The sequence below is a fragment of the Leucoraja erinacea genome, chromosome 1, assembly GCF_028641065.1.
Source record: "Leucoraja erinacea ecotype New England chromosome 1, Leri_hhj_1, whole genome shotgun sequence".
NCBI classification, from domain to species: Eukaryota; Metazoa; Chordata; class Chondrichthyes; order Rajiformes; family Rajidae; genus Leucoraja; species Leucoraja erinaceus.
In genome coordinates, this window is record NC_073377.1 from 16,993,344 (window position 1) to 17,007,021 (window position 13,678).

General features: G+C 44.4%; 1 protein-coding gene across 7 annotated transcripts in view; it reads right to left on the reverse strand.

Moving 5' to 3' along the window:
- The window catches only part of LOC129710892 (zinc finger and BTB domain-containing protein 7C), a 166,382-nt gene that overhangs the window by 72,163 nt on the left and 80,541 nt on the right, over positions 1–13,678 (reverse strand). The window lies entirely within an intron of this gene.

A 13,678-nucleotide genomic window follows, 5' to 3' on the forward strand; every position in this document is an offset into this window, starting at 1 on the left:
TTATCCTTTTTCCATTTGAAGCCCATTACTGAATCTATATTCTTTGTGAAATGTTTAACTACATGGATCAGAATCCAAAGGCTAGATTCATAATCTGTAGGTGTATGTGCCTGTACCACAATGACAATAGTAGGATTTAAATACAAATAATTAACGAAAAAAATAAATAAAAAGCTAGAATTACTTAATGGTGACTGAGAAACTACCAGATTTGCAACACAAATCCATGTAATTTACTGAAGCCTCTCAAAAAAGTAAATTTGAAATGTTTGCCCAGGCTGAGTAACCTCACGTGACCCACAGCTCTGACAGCGCTTTACAGCTCTTTCAGCGCCAGAGACCCGGGTTCGATCCTGACTATGGGTGCTATCTGTACGGGGTTTGTATGTTCTCCCCGTGACCGCAGGTTTTCTCCAAGATCTTCGGTTTCCTCCCACTCTTTTTTGATGAATTGGCTTTATATAAATGTAAATTGTCCCTGGTGTGTGTAGGATAGTGTTAATGTGCGGGAATCACTGGTCGGTGCAGACTGGGTGGGCCGAAGGGCCTGTTTCCACACTGTAGCTCTAAACTAAACTAAACTAAACCAAAAAACAAAACTTCTTACTGAATTGGTGGGCATTCATTCAGTTCGGAGGTAGAGAGGGATAGGCACTAAATGCCGGTGAGGCCCACATTTCATGGACAGAAAGGTAAAAAAAATTATTGCCATTTTTAATCTTAATGATTTATTCGATAAAATGCCTGCACCACCATATATCTTCCCACATTTTTTTCCTTTTTTTCTTTTTCTTTTTGTCTTTTTATCTTTGTGCGTTTTTTTTAACATTTATAAGTTTCCTTTTAAAGATTTAACTATATTTACATAGAGACCGGGAGGTCTATATTCATTGTGTATTTTGACACTGGTCTCATATTAGGTTATACCTGTTATTAATGTAATCCTGATCCCTATGTATCAATACCATTATTATGTTTATCATTATTCTTTTTGCTCTGTTTTTTTATGTTTTATTTTTGCTTTTTTTGGGGGAAAAAAAACACTAAAAAGATTTTAAAAGAAAAGAATCATAATAATTTAGGCAATTACATATTTATATAGATTCTGTCCTCTTTATTTAATGGGTTTCAATCTTGCTGATAAGTCTAATGGGTAGTCTTTAATCTTTGTGCCTTTTGTAAATCATACATATAATTTGCACTGTCTTCAACTATCAGTTACATAATCACAACTGTCAGCCAAACACCTTTTTTCCCACGTTAATTCAATAAGCTGTGATTGTTTTTCCCCCAGACACGAGGAACTGCCGATGCTGAAATCTTGAGCAAAATCAACGTCCAGGGGTAACTCAGCAGATCAGGCAGCACTTATGGAGAGAATGGAGACGTGAAGTTTCGGGTTGGTACCCTTCTTCGGACTCAATCATTTAGTATCTCAGCCCCACACCTTTCACCAATAAATTTGCATTTTACCAGCTAAGATAGCATCCTTTACGCTCTTTCTCCTGCCCTGCAACTTCAAAAAACTGAAGTCAAAATTAATTTGTCATTTAATCCAATAACAAACTATGTGAGTAATTTAAAGGAGTGGAACATCTGTTTCTTCTCCATCAAATTATAGACAATTATAAGAAGTAAGGTTGACATGATCAAAACATTGTTTCCAACTTACTTTGTCATCTTTCAACTGCTCTACTTTTTTCAATGGAGACTGAAGGAACTGTAAATGCTGGTTTACTAAAAAATGACACAAAGTGCTAGAGTAACTCAGCAGGTCAGGCAGCATCTCTGGAGACAGGGATAGCTCTGAATAAAAGTCCTGAACTAAAACATCACCTATCCATGTTCTCCAGTGCTGCTGCATGCCCGCTGAGTTACTCCAACACTTTGAGACTACTTTGTTCAATGTTAGTGATAGAGTCAAGAGTGTTTTATTGTCCCAGAAAAAAACGATGAAATTATTACTTGCAGCAGCACAACAGATAAAACTCTAGATTTTAGCAATGTTTCACTAAGTTTGTCCAAACGGGTGGTAAATTAGCTTGTACTAACACTGAGAAGCATTCACTGCTTCATCAGATATTATTCCACAAACATCCACTTGGATGTTACTGAAATTTACGGGCTATGTAAAAGTTAAGAACCATCTCAACTCTGACAACATGTACTGTGGATCTAATCCTTCAACGTGTCATTAAAAATGATCAAATGTTCAACAGTAACTATGAGAGTATTTTTTTAATAACTATGAAAGGAATGGGTGAACAGGATACATGTTTGAACAATAGCAGAATATATGCAGAAATAAAGGAAAAAAACATGAACAAATGTGAACTGAAAGATTTAATGCTCATGTTCAACCTTCATTTCAACCTGCTCTCAATTTCTGATACACAGTTGGATCTTATTGAATGCCTGCACCACTGTTTCCTCTTAATTGCACTGCTGCCACCTCACCCAGCTGGAAAAAAGAGAACATCATATTATCACAGCTATCTCATTCTTCCCAGCACGTACAAAAGCACTGCGGAATCAAGGGATACGGGGAGAAGGCAGGCACGGGTTACTGATTGTGAATGATCAGCCATGATCACAGTGAATGGTGGTGCAGGCTCGAATGGCCTTCTGAAATAAAAGCACTCATGAGCAACTCTCCAGTCCTCCGAACCTCGCCTGTAGCTAGAGAAGACACAAAGATCTTTGACAAGGCTCGCGCCATCTCCTCCCTTGTCTCTTTCAATACCTTGGGATAAATCCCATCAGGTCCTAGGGATTATCCACCTTCCAGAACCATATCCTCCCTCTTAATATCAAACTGCTGCATATTAGTATTCTCCACATTGATCTCACTGTCCTTCATGTGGAAGGACAGTGATCTGTGGAATTATCTGCCACAGAAGGTAGTTGAGGCCAGTTCATTGGCTATATGTAAGAGGGAGTTAGATGTGGCCCTTGTGGCTAAAGGGATCAGGGGGTATGGAGAGAAGGCAGGTACAGGATACTGAGTTGGATGATCAGCCATGATCATATTGAATGGCGGTGCAGGCTCGAAGGGCCGAGTGGCCTACTCCTGCACCTATTTTCTATGTTTCTATGTTTCTATGTCTTTCTCTATGATAAAAACAGATGCAAAGCACTCGTTTAGTACCTCGCCTTCATCCCCACACTATAAGCACAAATTCCTTCTTTTATCCTTCAGTGGGCCTACCTTTTTGCTGGTTATCCTCTTGTTTTTAATATAATAAACTTTGAGATTTTCTTTAGTCCGACTCACTAAAGCCATTTTGTGATCCCATTTGACCTTTCGTTCTTTTCTCCTTTCTTTATATTCCTCAAAGGCCTTGTCTGGTTCCAACCTCTTAAATCTTGTATGCACTTCCTTTTTCTTTTTAACTAAATTTACAACCTCTTTGGTCATCTTAGGTTCCGTTACTTTGCCATCCTTTTTCCACCTCCCTACTGGAACTTGCCAGTTCTGAACAACTCCCCCATGTCAGAAGTGGACTCAGTGTACTCTCCTGAGTTCCTGCCCAATAATATTGTAGTTTGCTTTCTCCAATTTAGCACCTTCCCACAGGGTCCAGCCTTCTCCCCATTCAAAACAATGTATTAGCAGTTGGTTACGGTGGGAATGAATTAGCATTGCCACCATCACCAACATTTTCAAAGGGTTTGGATAGATTATTTGTATTTCTGAAAAGTATTAGAGGGTCTGGTTATGTGAGTACGGTTATTTTATGTTAAACTGGGTTACATTCAAATCATGTTTGATCAAGTATTATACAGAAGAGTTGCTAGCAAGATTAAACCCCATAGGAATACAGGAACAGTCATTATATTGGTTAAGAGCTGATAGTAATAATGAATGGCTAGATTTCAACCTAGAGCATTCCGTACTGTTCACCAAATATTGGGTTCATTGATCTTGTTGGTATTGGGATGCCCCAGATCTGGATTATGTAATACTTCAAAATATGTAGAACACAAATGCTCATAAATACAGGAGATATCAGGCGTACACACACAAAAGTAAGAAGGACACACACATAAGCAGAATGGAACGATGTCTGAAAAGATTCACTTTTTAGGAGTAATGTGTGGAAGCAACTTAAAGAGGCTGCATCAACAAAGATGGCTGTATGCTCATATTCACGTCTTTAACGGAGGGTGGGCAGCTTAACCAAAAACTGCTGAAAGGATTTATGAATTGAATGTAACATAAGGTAGGTTAGACTGAACCTTTACAACCTATCGGTTAGACACACAATGAAATATGTATTCAATTATAAGCATGATGTTTTAAAAATTGTCAAAGCCTGAGAGAGGATGCAGACCAGATTTATGGGAATGTTAATGCATGGATGGATTGAGAGAAAAGGCCATCAGGTATGTGCAGGCTCTTTTGATGAGCAATCCCGTTACCCTGGAAAATCATTCCTGCTCCTTCCCATTCCCTTCCCTCTCTCCCCACTCCACTTTTCCAGTCCCAAATCCCTGTATTTTCCTTTCCTTCCCATTGGAGCTATTCAAAGTCCTGAAACATTATGATACATTAAATAAGGAAAAATATTTTCTTCCAGACCCCAAGAACTCGGTAACCAAAGGAAATAGATTTAAGGTAAATGGCAATGCAACTTTCAGGACAATCGAGAATCAAAAAAATGAAATTTATCACAATCTGGATTCCGCAGTCTGGAGAGGTTTTAGAAGTTGATTCAATAAATGTTTTCAAAGGGAAATTTAATGATATCTTGAAAATGAAATATTTGCTGGGCTATTGAGAAAGAGAAAGAAAGGGGGAGTAATTGGCCAGCTCTTCAAAGAACATGTTGTATCATTCCATTATTCGATATGCATCTAGATTTTGAATCCAGTTCTGCAAAACATTACTTGGATTTCACGGTTTCAATTTGGTTTCATCAGTGTTTTTGTTTAATTCAGCTGTGTCGCACCAATGTGAACCATACTGAAATGACTCAGAATTCATATATAAGCTTAAAAACACACGTAACATCAGTTAAAAAAGTAAACAGAGTGCACAAAACATACAAAAAGTAAAATCTATTGATTTGTTCAAGTATTTGCTTTAAACCATGCACATGTTAACGGATGTTAACTTTAGGCAATTATACCAGACACTAAAAGAATGTCCGCACCCAACACTAGTGTCTGTGGGGCACAGTCTCCTAAAATTACTTAAAGAAACTCAATGAGATCCAAATTCTAATAGAGGTATTGATTTGATTTGATATTATTCTGACGATTTAATCTCTTGCATTATCTATGATTATTTATTTACCAATTCCAGTTGCATCCTTCCAATGGTATTGTAGATGGTTCATGCATGCAACCAATAATATAGCTACCTCAGTACCACTAACCACGCCTTAGTTATCAAGTATAATAACACTCTCTCTCCCTATCTCTCGCTCTCTCCAGCACGGTGACAGACTGCGTGCAGTTAGTGCTGGATCATGTTTAATCTGTGTGTTTATTAAAGCGTTAAAGTAAAGTTACAAGTGTGTCAGATTCACTTCTTTACAGGTTCATGGAATCCAGGTTAGTAATTCGTACAGTTACAGATTTTTATAAATCTTTCCCACTCTTAAGAAAATAAGGACTGAAGAAACAGCGCAGAAGACCAATCAGCTCCCTGTTTCTATTCTGCCATTCAATAAGATCATGGCGACTGTGGAGGCCAAAATAGGCCCGACTATGGGTGGACATGGGGATGGGGACTGGACTTTGTGCCTTCACTCATGATGGGAACCATTGTGGGGGGATGTTTTTTATGTTTAAATTTCTTTATTTTTGTTATGTTTGTATTTTTTTTTGTGCTGCAATGGCAATGCCCATTTCACTACACCAATTGGTGTATGTGACGAATAAAGAACCTTTGAACCTTTGAACATTAGACCTACTGTACATGCCAAATTTGAGCCAAGTTATTTTTCAGCCAGCATTTCAATTGTGGTAATAGGCATATGCTTGGATGCACTTTAAGTTTAGTTTAGTTTATTGTCACTTGTACCAAGGTACAGATAAGGCTGCAACCTTTGGCAAACCAGCTGAGAACCTTCAGGCTGTATCTGAGAGTACAACTCCCCATCACTCCTCCGCTGTCAGGTTTAGTTTTATTCACTCGTGGGATTTGGGCGTTGCTGGCAACTCAAGCTTCTATTGCATTCAGATTAAACAAATGTGAGAATTTTTTAAATAAATTATTTGCATGAACAGTGAATGCAATATAAACAACCCAAAAAATATATATTGCGACAGGCATACCTCATTCAGATGAACTAATGCTGATTAATTTGTATGAATACTAATATTATTTTGGAATTTGAACATTTAACAACTGTTAACATATTTTTACTTAGACTATACAACCATTTTTGTTTTATTTCAATTTTTATTTCATTTTTACAGGCCCCAATTCTATTCAGTACTTTCTCTATGACTCTATTTCAAACAACAGTTCCCATCCTGTGGATAAATGGCTGAATTTATAGTTACAGGTGCACAACCTTTTATCCGAAGTTCCAAATAACGAAAAGCACCGCATAGCGGACCTTTTTCTGGTCCTTGAAGAAAGGTCCTTGAAGACGTTCACGGAGGGCGGCCCGCAGAGGTGACAGCGGAACCTCCGGTCGGTCCTCGAAGAAAGGGGAACTAAATTCCCATTCATAAAAGAGAAGGTGAGGGTATATTGCGCAGGAGGGTTAATAATTGACAATCTGCTGCTGCCTGCCCGCTGAGTTAAAAAGTTCCCACGGTAGACTCACGATACACAGTGTATCGTGAGTCTTGCGTGGGAACTTTTTAACTCAGCGTGCAGGCAGCAGCAGATTGTCGCTCCCTTCAGTTTCACCCCACCTACACCCCTCTGCTTCCCGGCCATGTGTGTGACCCCTTCCCTCCCCTCTCCAGCTCCCCGCCCATTGCACCGACGCGGGGGCTTTGCACTGTCTTCACGTCGGAGTTGCCAGCAGGTCAGTGCCAGTCACCGGAGAAGTCAGGACTAACGGGACACCGGCCCCCAGGCCCACTGCAAGCACGTTTCACTGATCGCCCCAGAGACCCACAGCCAGCAGCAGCCCAGCCCCGTTCCAACTCCAGAGGAACACGCTCCCCGTAGGGACAGAAGCTGATGGTGTGCAAGGTACATCTTGGTCTTGGGGTTGCGTCCGATGCTTCCCATTTCGCAGCTCCCATTCTGGCTGTGACGTCTTTGGCCACCCCCTAGTTTAAAGTGTGGGGTTGTTTGCAGTTGCAGAGGGAGGGGGCTTTAAGGGCGGTACAGTTCCCAGTCTCAGCTCCTGTCCAGGGGGGTGGCAGGAGACGTCAGGACCAACGGACACACCGACTGCAAGCATTGGATTTGATCCCAGAGACTCACAGCCAGCAGCAACTCTATTTACCCAGCCCCGCTCCAACTTCCATGGATTGTAGAACCCGGGTTGCAACCGGATGAGGGGGCGCAGCTCACGGCTGTGGGCGAAACTGCCACTTGTCGCTGTAGCACGGCGCAGATCGGGGAGCGGGTGGCTTTAATCTTGGTCCTGACGTCTAAAGTTACAAGTGTGTCCATCCCCCTGGCCAGGAGCTGTTAGTACGTCAGGACAGTTACAGAAACTACTCCCCGATGGGCCGCTAAAGCGAGAAAGTGGCAGTTCGCCCACAGCCCGAGCTGCGCCCTTCATAAGGGCCACCGACCCCCAGGCCCACTGCAAGCATGGGAGATTGTGCCAGATCAGCAACTGTGGCCCAGCCCCGCTGCAACTCCAGAAACACGCTCCCTGTAGGGGCAGAAGCTGACGGTGTGCAAGGTACGTCTTGTTCTTGGGGTGGCGCAGCTTGGGCTGTGGGCAAACTGCCACTTGTCGCCGTTGCGGCCCATCGGGGAGCAGATTCCTCTGGAGTTGGAGGGACAGGGAGACACAGCGGCTTTTGAGAATGGTGGGCAATCACTTCCAAAGTTCTGCCCACACAGTCAGTACACCTCTGCTACACTTGTCTCCCGCACTAAGATCATCTCGCAGAGAATGATCCCAGCCTAACCCTCCCTATTCTCTCCTATTCTGCAAGAAAAAACTACATTGAAGACGCAAACTCGCGATCGAGTAACTACCGGGATCGAGGCGCAAACTCGCGACCTTGCGGATATGAGCCGAGCACTCTACCACTGAGCCAGCCGTTAAAATCTACGCTAAAAATCTTCCATTCCGAAAGCCGAAAAATTCTGAATTACGAAAAGTGTCTGGTCCCAAGGCTTTCGGATAAAAGGTTGTGCACCTGTACCTGTCTGTCTACCATGGTTCAATCTACCACATTATAGACTAACAAAAGATTATACAGGCTGGCAGTCCACCAGCACATCTAGCACAAAAAGAGGATTGGATGATACCAGATTATATCTACAGCATATATATTCCCAGCACACACGTTTCTTTTCTCTCTTACCCAGTTCTGATGAAAGATCTTTAGACGTTAGAGATACAGTACAGAAACAGGCATTTCGGCCCACCAAGTCCGCACCGATCAGCGATCACCCCGTATTCTAACACTATCCTACACACTTGGAATAATTTACAATGTTACCGAAGCCAATTAACCTACAAGACCGTGCACCTTTGGAGTGTGGGGGGAAACTGGAGCAATCGGAGAAAACCCACGCAGTCACAGGGCGAACGTACAAATTGTCGACAGACACCTCCCGCAGTCAGGATCGAACCTGGGTTTCTGGTGATGTAAGGCAGCAGCTCCACTGCTGCACCAGTATGGCGCCCGTAAATGTCAAACCTGAAACGTGAATCAGTTTCTCTTCCCACAGACGTGGCATGACCTGTTGAGTATTTACAGCATTTTCTATTTAGGTTTCCAGCATTTGCAGTTCTTTTTGATTTTCACATTTATAATACTGTCTTTGCAGATAAGCAATTTTATTTATTCGCATAATCAGCAGTGACAAGCAGCTTGCATTCACCCTTACATATACAGTAAATACTGTTTCTTGGAGAGGACTTAAAATTTTATTCAAATAACACCCCTCTCATCAAACAAATTCTTGCCAATGAACTGAAGTGGCAGCTTCAAATAAATTGTAAAGCCAATTTCAGGAAACTGCTCTGAAAAGTATAAATGCAACAGGTGAGAAATTGGATTGCATAATCTGTTTTTAGGTGCTAATTATGCAGAATGCAATTTTATTTGGAGAGGTTAGTACAAAGAAGCATTACTAACAGTTGAAATTTCACCAACGACAAAACTAAATGGTCTCTGCTCTGCACAATCCATATTAAGGTGCCTGAACCTGTCCTATCATCATGCATGCACTTTGTGTGATTGCAGGGACACATAAATAAGTGAACTGAATCAGCGGGTGCAGGTCAAATGGGACATATGGCAAAAAATGAGAACCGTGCACTTTTCTGGGAAAAATCAAAATGCACAATGTTTTTGAGAGAGAGGGAGGAGGGAAGAGAGGATGAGAGAGAGGGGGAGAGGGACAGTGTGGGGTGCCTTTTTCCCCTGTTGCAGGTTTGAATCTGACTGAGCCACTGGGGCAAACCTGAGACTGCCAGCACCAACTACGCGATCTAGCCTGAGCTGCCCGGGAAGCTGCCTGGACACCTCCACTAGGGCTAAGACTGAGTGGCCAGGGCAAGCCTGAGACCACCAGTTCCTCTGCCTGCCAACAAACAATGAGGGACAGCCCCCATACAATGTGAGCTGGGCCTCCTCCATGGCCAGAGTGAGCACCACTGGAAATTGGAGGAGCAGCACCTCATATTCCGCTTGGGCAGTCTGCACCCTAGCGGCATAACATTGACCTCCAATTTCCAGTAGCCCTTGCTGTCTCCTCCCCTTCTCAGCACTCCCTCAGCTTCGGGCTACTCCTCTTCCTTTCTCTTTTCTTCTCCCCCCCCCACCCCCTCCTTCCCTCCCCACAACCTACATCACTGAAGAAGGGTTTTGGCCCGAAACATTGCCTATTTCCTTCGCTCCATAGATGCTACTGCACCCGCTGAGTTTCTCCAGCACTTTTGTCTACATATTGAGTATAGAAGTTGGGAGGTCATGTTGCAGTTGTGTAAGACATTGGTGAGGCCGCATTTAGAGTGTGTTCAGCTCTAGGCATCATGTTATAGGAAAGATGTTGTCAAGCTGGAAAGGGCACAGAGAAGATTTATGAGGCTGTGGCCAGGACTAGAGGGTGTGAGCATTAGGGAGAGGTTGAGTAGGCTGGGATGAGGGGTGATCGTATTGAGGTGTATAAAATCATGAGAAGAATAGGTTGGGTAGATGCACAGAGTCTCTTGCCCAGAGTAGGTGAATCAAGGATCAGAGGGCATAGATTTAAGGTGAAGGCGAAAAGATTAATAAGAATCTGAGGGGTAACTTTTTCACACAAAGGGTGGTGGATGTATGGAACAAGCTGCCAGAGGAAGTAGTTGAGGCAGGAACTATCCCAACATTTAAGAAAGTTAGACAGGTACATGAATAGGACAGGTTTGGCGGGATATGGACCAAAGGTGGGCAAGAGGGACTAGTGCAGCTGGGACATGTTGGCCTGTTGGCCAGTGTGGGACTGCAGGGCCTGTTGGACCGAAGGGCCTGTTTCAACACTGTATCACTCCATGACCCTGTGACTCTTTGGCACACCTAGAGGCAAAGACTGAACCACTAAGATAAGCCAGAGATCGCCAGCACTGCATCTTCAAGCCTAAAGCTGAGCCACCAGCTTAAGCCTGAGACTGCCATTACTCCTTCATGAGGCAAGGATGAACTGCAGGGAGAAGCCTGAGATCACCACGCCTCCTCCTTCGACACCACGGCTGATCTGCTGGGGCAAGCCTGAGATCATCAGCTTCACCTCACATGCGCCCTGACAACAATGGACAGCATCTCCATGCAGTCCTGGACTTTCTAGCCCTTGTATATAAAACAGCACTTGAGTTCACTCTACTGCGAGTGTCGATGTGCTCACTGGTGTCCCGGCATCATCCCCAATGCCACACCTTCCTCCTGTTCCTTACTGCCATAGCCGAAATGGAGGAAGCAAAGAGCGCTGAATGAGCGTTTCTTTATAATAACATGCTGCACCCCGGGGGACTAAACTTGTGGGAAACGTGTCCAGCTGCAGGTCCTGACTGATAGCTGGAGCTGCATCTATTGTATTGTATTGTATTCAAATTTATTGTCATTGTCTCAATTTGAGACAACGAAATGAATTTCCCTTACAGGCAGTATCGTTAAAAACAAATCACAAGAAAAATAATAAAAATGAATAATAAATAAATAATAAAACATATTAAAAATAAAATTGAAATTGAATTAAAAAATTTTTAAAAAGCACAAACACATAAAGTCCACAACATAACATAAATGGCACCCAGGTGAGGAAGGCACCATAGTCCAGCCAGCCTCCCCTCCGTGTTCATCCGTTGTCGGGGCCTTCCGAGCACCCGCAGTCGCCGCCCCGGGTGGCCTGATGTTCAGGCCCTCACGCCGGGCTGGTAGAACACCGACGCCGAACCCCGACGGTGAGCATCCTCCTCCTCAGCGGCCCGGACCTTCTGATCAGCCGCCTCCCGCTGCCGGAGTCTGCAGCTCCTGAGTCCACAGGCCGAGCCGGGCAGAGTCGCAGGACCCCGCACTGTCCATCAGCGCCGCCCGCGTTGGGAGCTCCGCAAACCGCAGCTCCAGGATGTCGGTGCAGCAGGTCCAGCACTCCGGTTCCAGGTGGCGACCCCCGGTAAGGCATCGCCAGCCCCGCGATGTTTCAGCGCTGTCCTGCCGCTGCTGGAGCTCTGGTCGATCCCGGCAGAAAAGGCCGCGCCAATCCAGGTAGGTAGGCCGCTGTGGGGGGAGGGGGGGGCGAGGACGCGACTCGAATAATAGTCGCGTCCTCACCAGGAAGCGGCTGAAGTACGGCATCCCCCGCACCGTGCCCTCTTCCCCCACATGAAGACACCAAAAAACACAAAAAAAACACACTTTAACATAACTAAATAAACAAAAAAACAAAAAGATACCGGGCTGTAGGTGGAGGCTGCTGGCACCAGCGCCACCGGAAGTACAAATCTAGACCCTGTGACGCTGAGATTGGTGATTTTGTTCAAAGTGCATGCCGCAAGAAAGATAGAGAGTGTAGTCAGGAAGTGCAAGATTATGGTATGGACATCCCCCTCAGTAACAAGCATATTGTTTGGATACTGTTGGCCCTTCACAGAGAAGTGTAGCAGCAGCAGCCAGGTCGGTGGCACAATGACTGGCTCTGATGCACAGCATGGGAAGGTCGGGACAAAGAGCCCTGTTGTGACAGGAGTCTCAATAGTAAGGGGGGGAAACTGGATATTTGGAGGACACGAACAAAACTTTAAAATGGTACGAAGCTTCTGGGTCCCAAGGTGAAGGATATCTCCGAACAGTTGCAAAACATCTTTAAAGCAGTGGGTGAACAGCCAGGTCATTATCCATATTGATATCAATGACGGGTAGAAAGAGGGATAAGGTTCTGCAGAATCTATATATTAAAGCATAAAAGCATGTACCACCAGATTGAGGAACAACATCTTTCCCTCAGTTACAGTATCAGACTATTGAATGGTATTCTCGCCAACCTCCATATCCAACACATAATTCTTTACTTTAGCTTAGTTTAGAGATACAGCGTGGAAACAGGCTCTTCGGCCCATCGAGTCTGCACCGACCAGCAATCCCCGCATATGTACACTATCCTACACCCACTAGGGACAATTTTTACATTTACCAAGCCAATCAACCTCCAAAACTGTACGTCTTTGGAGTGTGGGAGAAAACCGAAGATCTTGGAGAAAACCCACGCAGGTCACGGGGAGAATGTGCAAACTCCATACAGACAGCACCCGTAGTCGGGATCGAACACGGGTCTCCAGCGCTGCATTCGCTGTAAGGCAGCAACTCTACCGTTGCGCCACTGAGCTGCCCGACACTCTCTGACATTTCCACCACCATCAATGTGATCCCCACCACCAGTCACATCTTCCCATCCCTACTCCTTACCACTTTCTGCAGAGACTGCTCCCTCAGTGTTCCTGGTTCACTCAAACCACGCCCTTCCTGGGTACCATTCCCTGCAATCGCAGGTGACGTTACATCTGTCCCTCTACCCCCTCCCTCACATCCATCTAGGGACCCCAGCAGCCTTTGTTCAGCAGCAGAGACCAGTGTTCAACCGCATCTCCTCTAACCTCATCTATTGCATTTGGTACTCCTGACGTGGCCTTCTTTGCATCGGCAAGTCCAAACGTAACGAGGCAACCATTTCACCGAACACTTGAACTTGGTCCACCAAGGCCTGCTGGATCTCCTAGTTGCTAATCATTTTATCTCCTCTTCTTATTCCCATGCCTGCCTGCCTCTGTCCTGGGCCTCCTCCACTGCCAGTGTGTGGCCACATGCAAACGGGAGAACTATAACTCACATTCAGCTTGAGCAGCTTAAAAACAATGGTATGAACATTGAATTCCCCAAGTTTAGGTAACTAACCAACACCAACCCACTCCCTACCCCTGTCCCCTTCCTCCTATATCCCTTCTTCTGGATTTACATTTCATGCCTCTTCTCTCCTTACCTCCAAACTTTCCTTTTCATCTCAACTTTTTGCAACCATCTGCCAATTAAAAAAACCCTG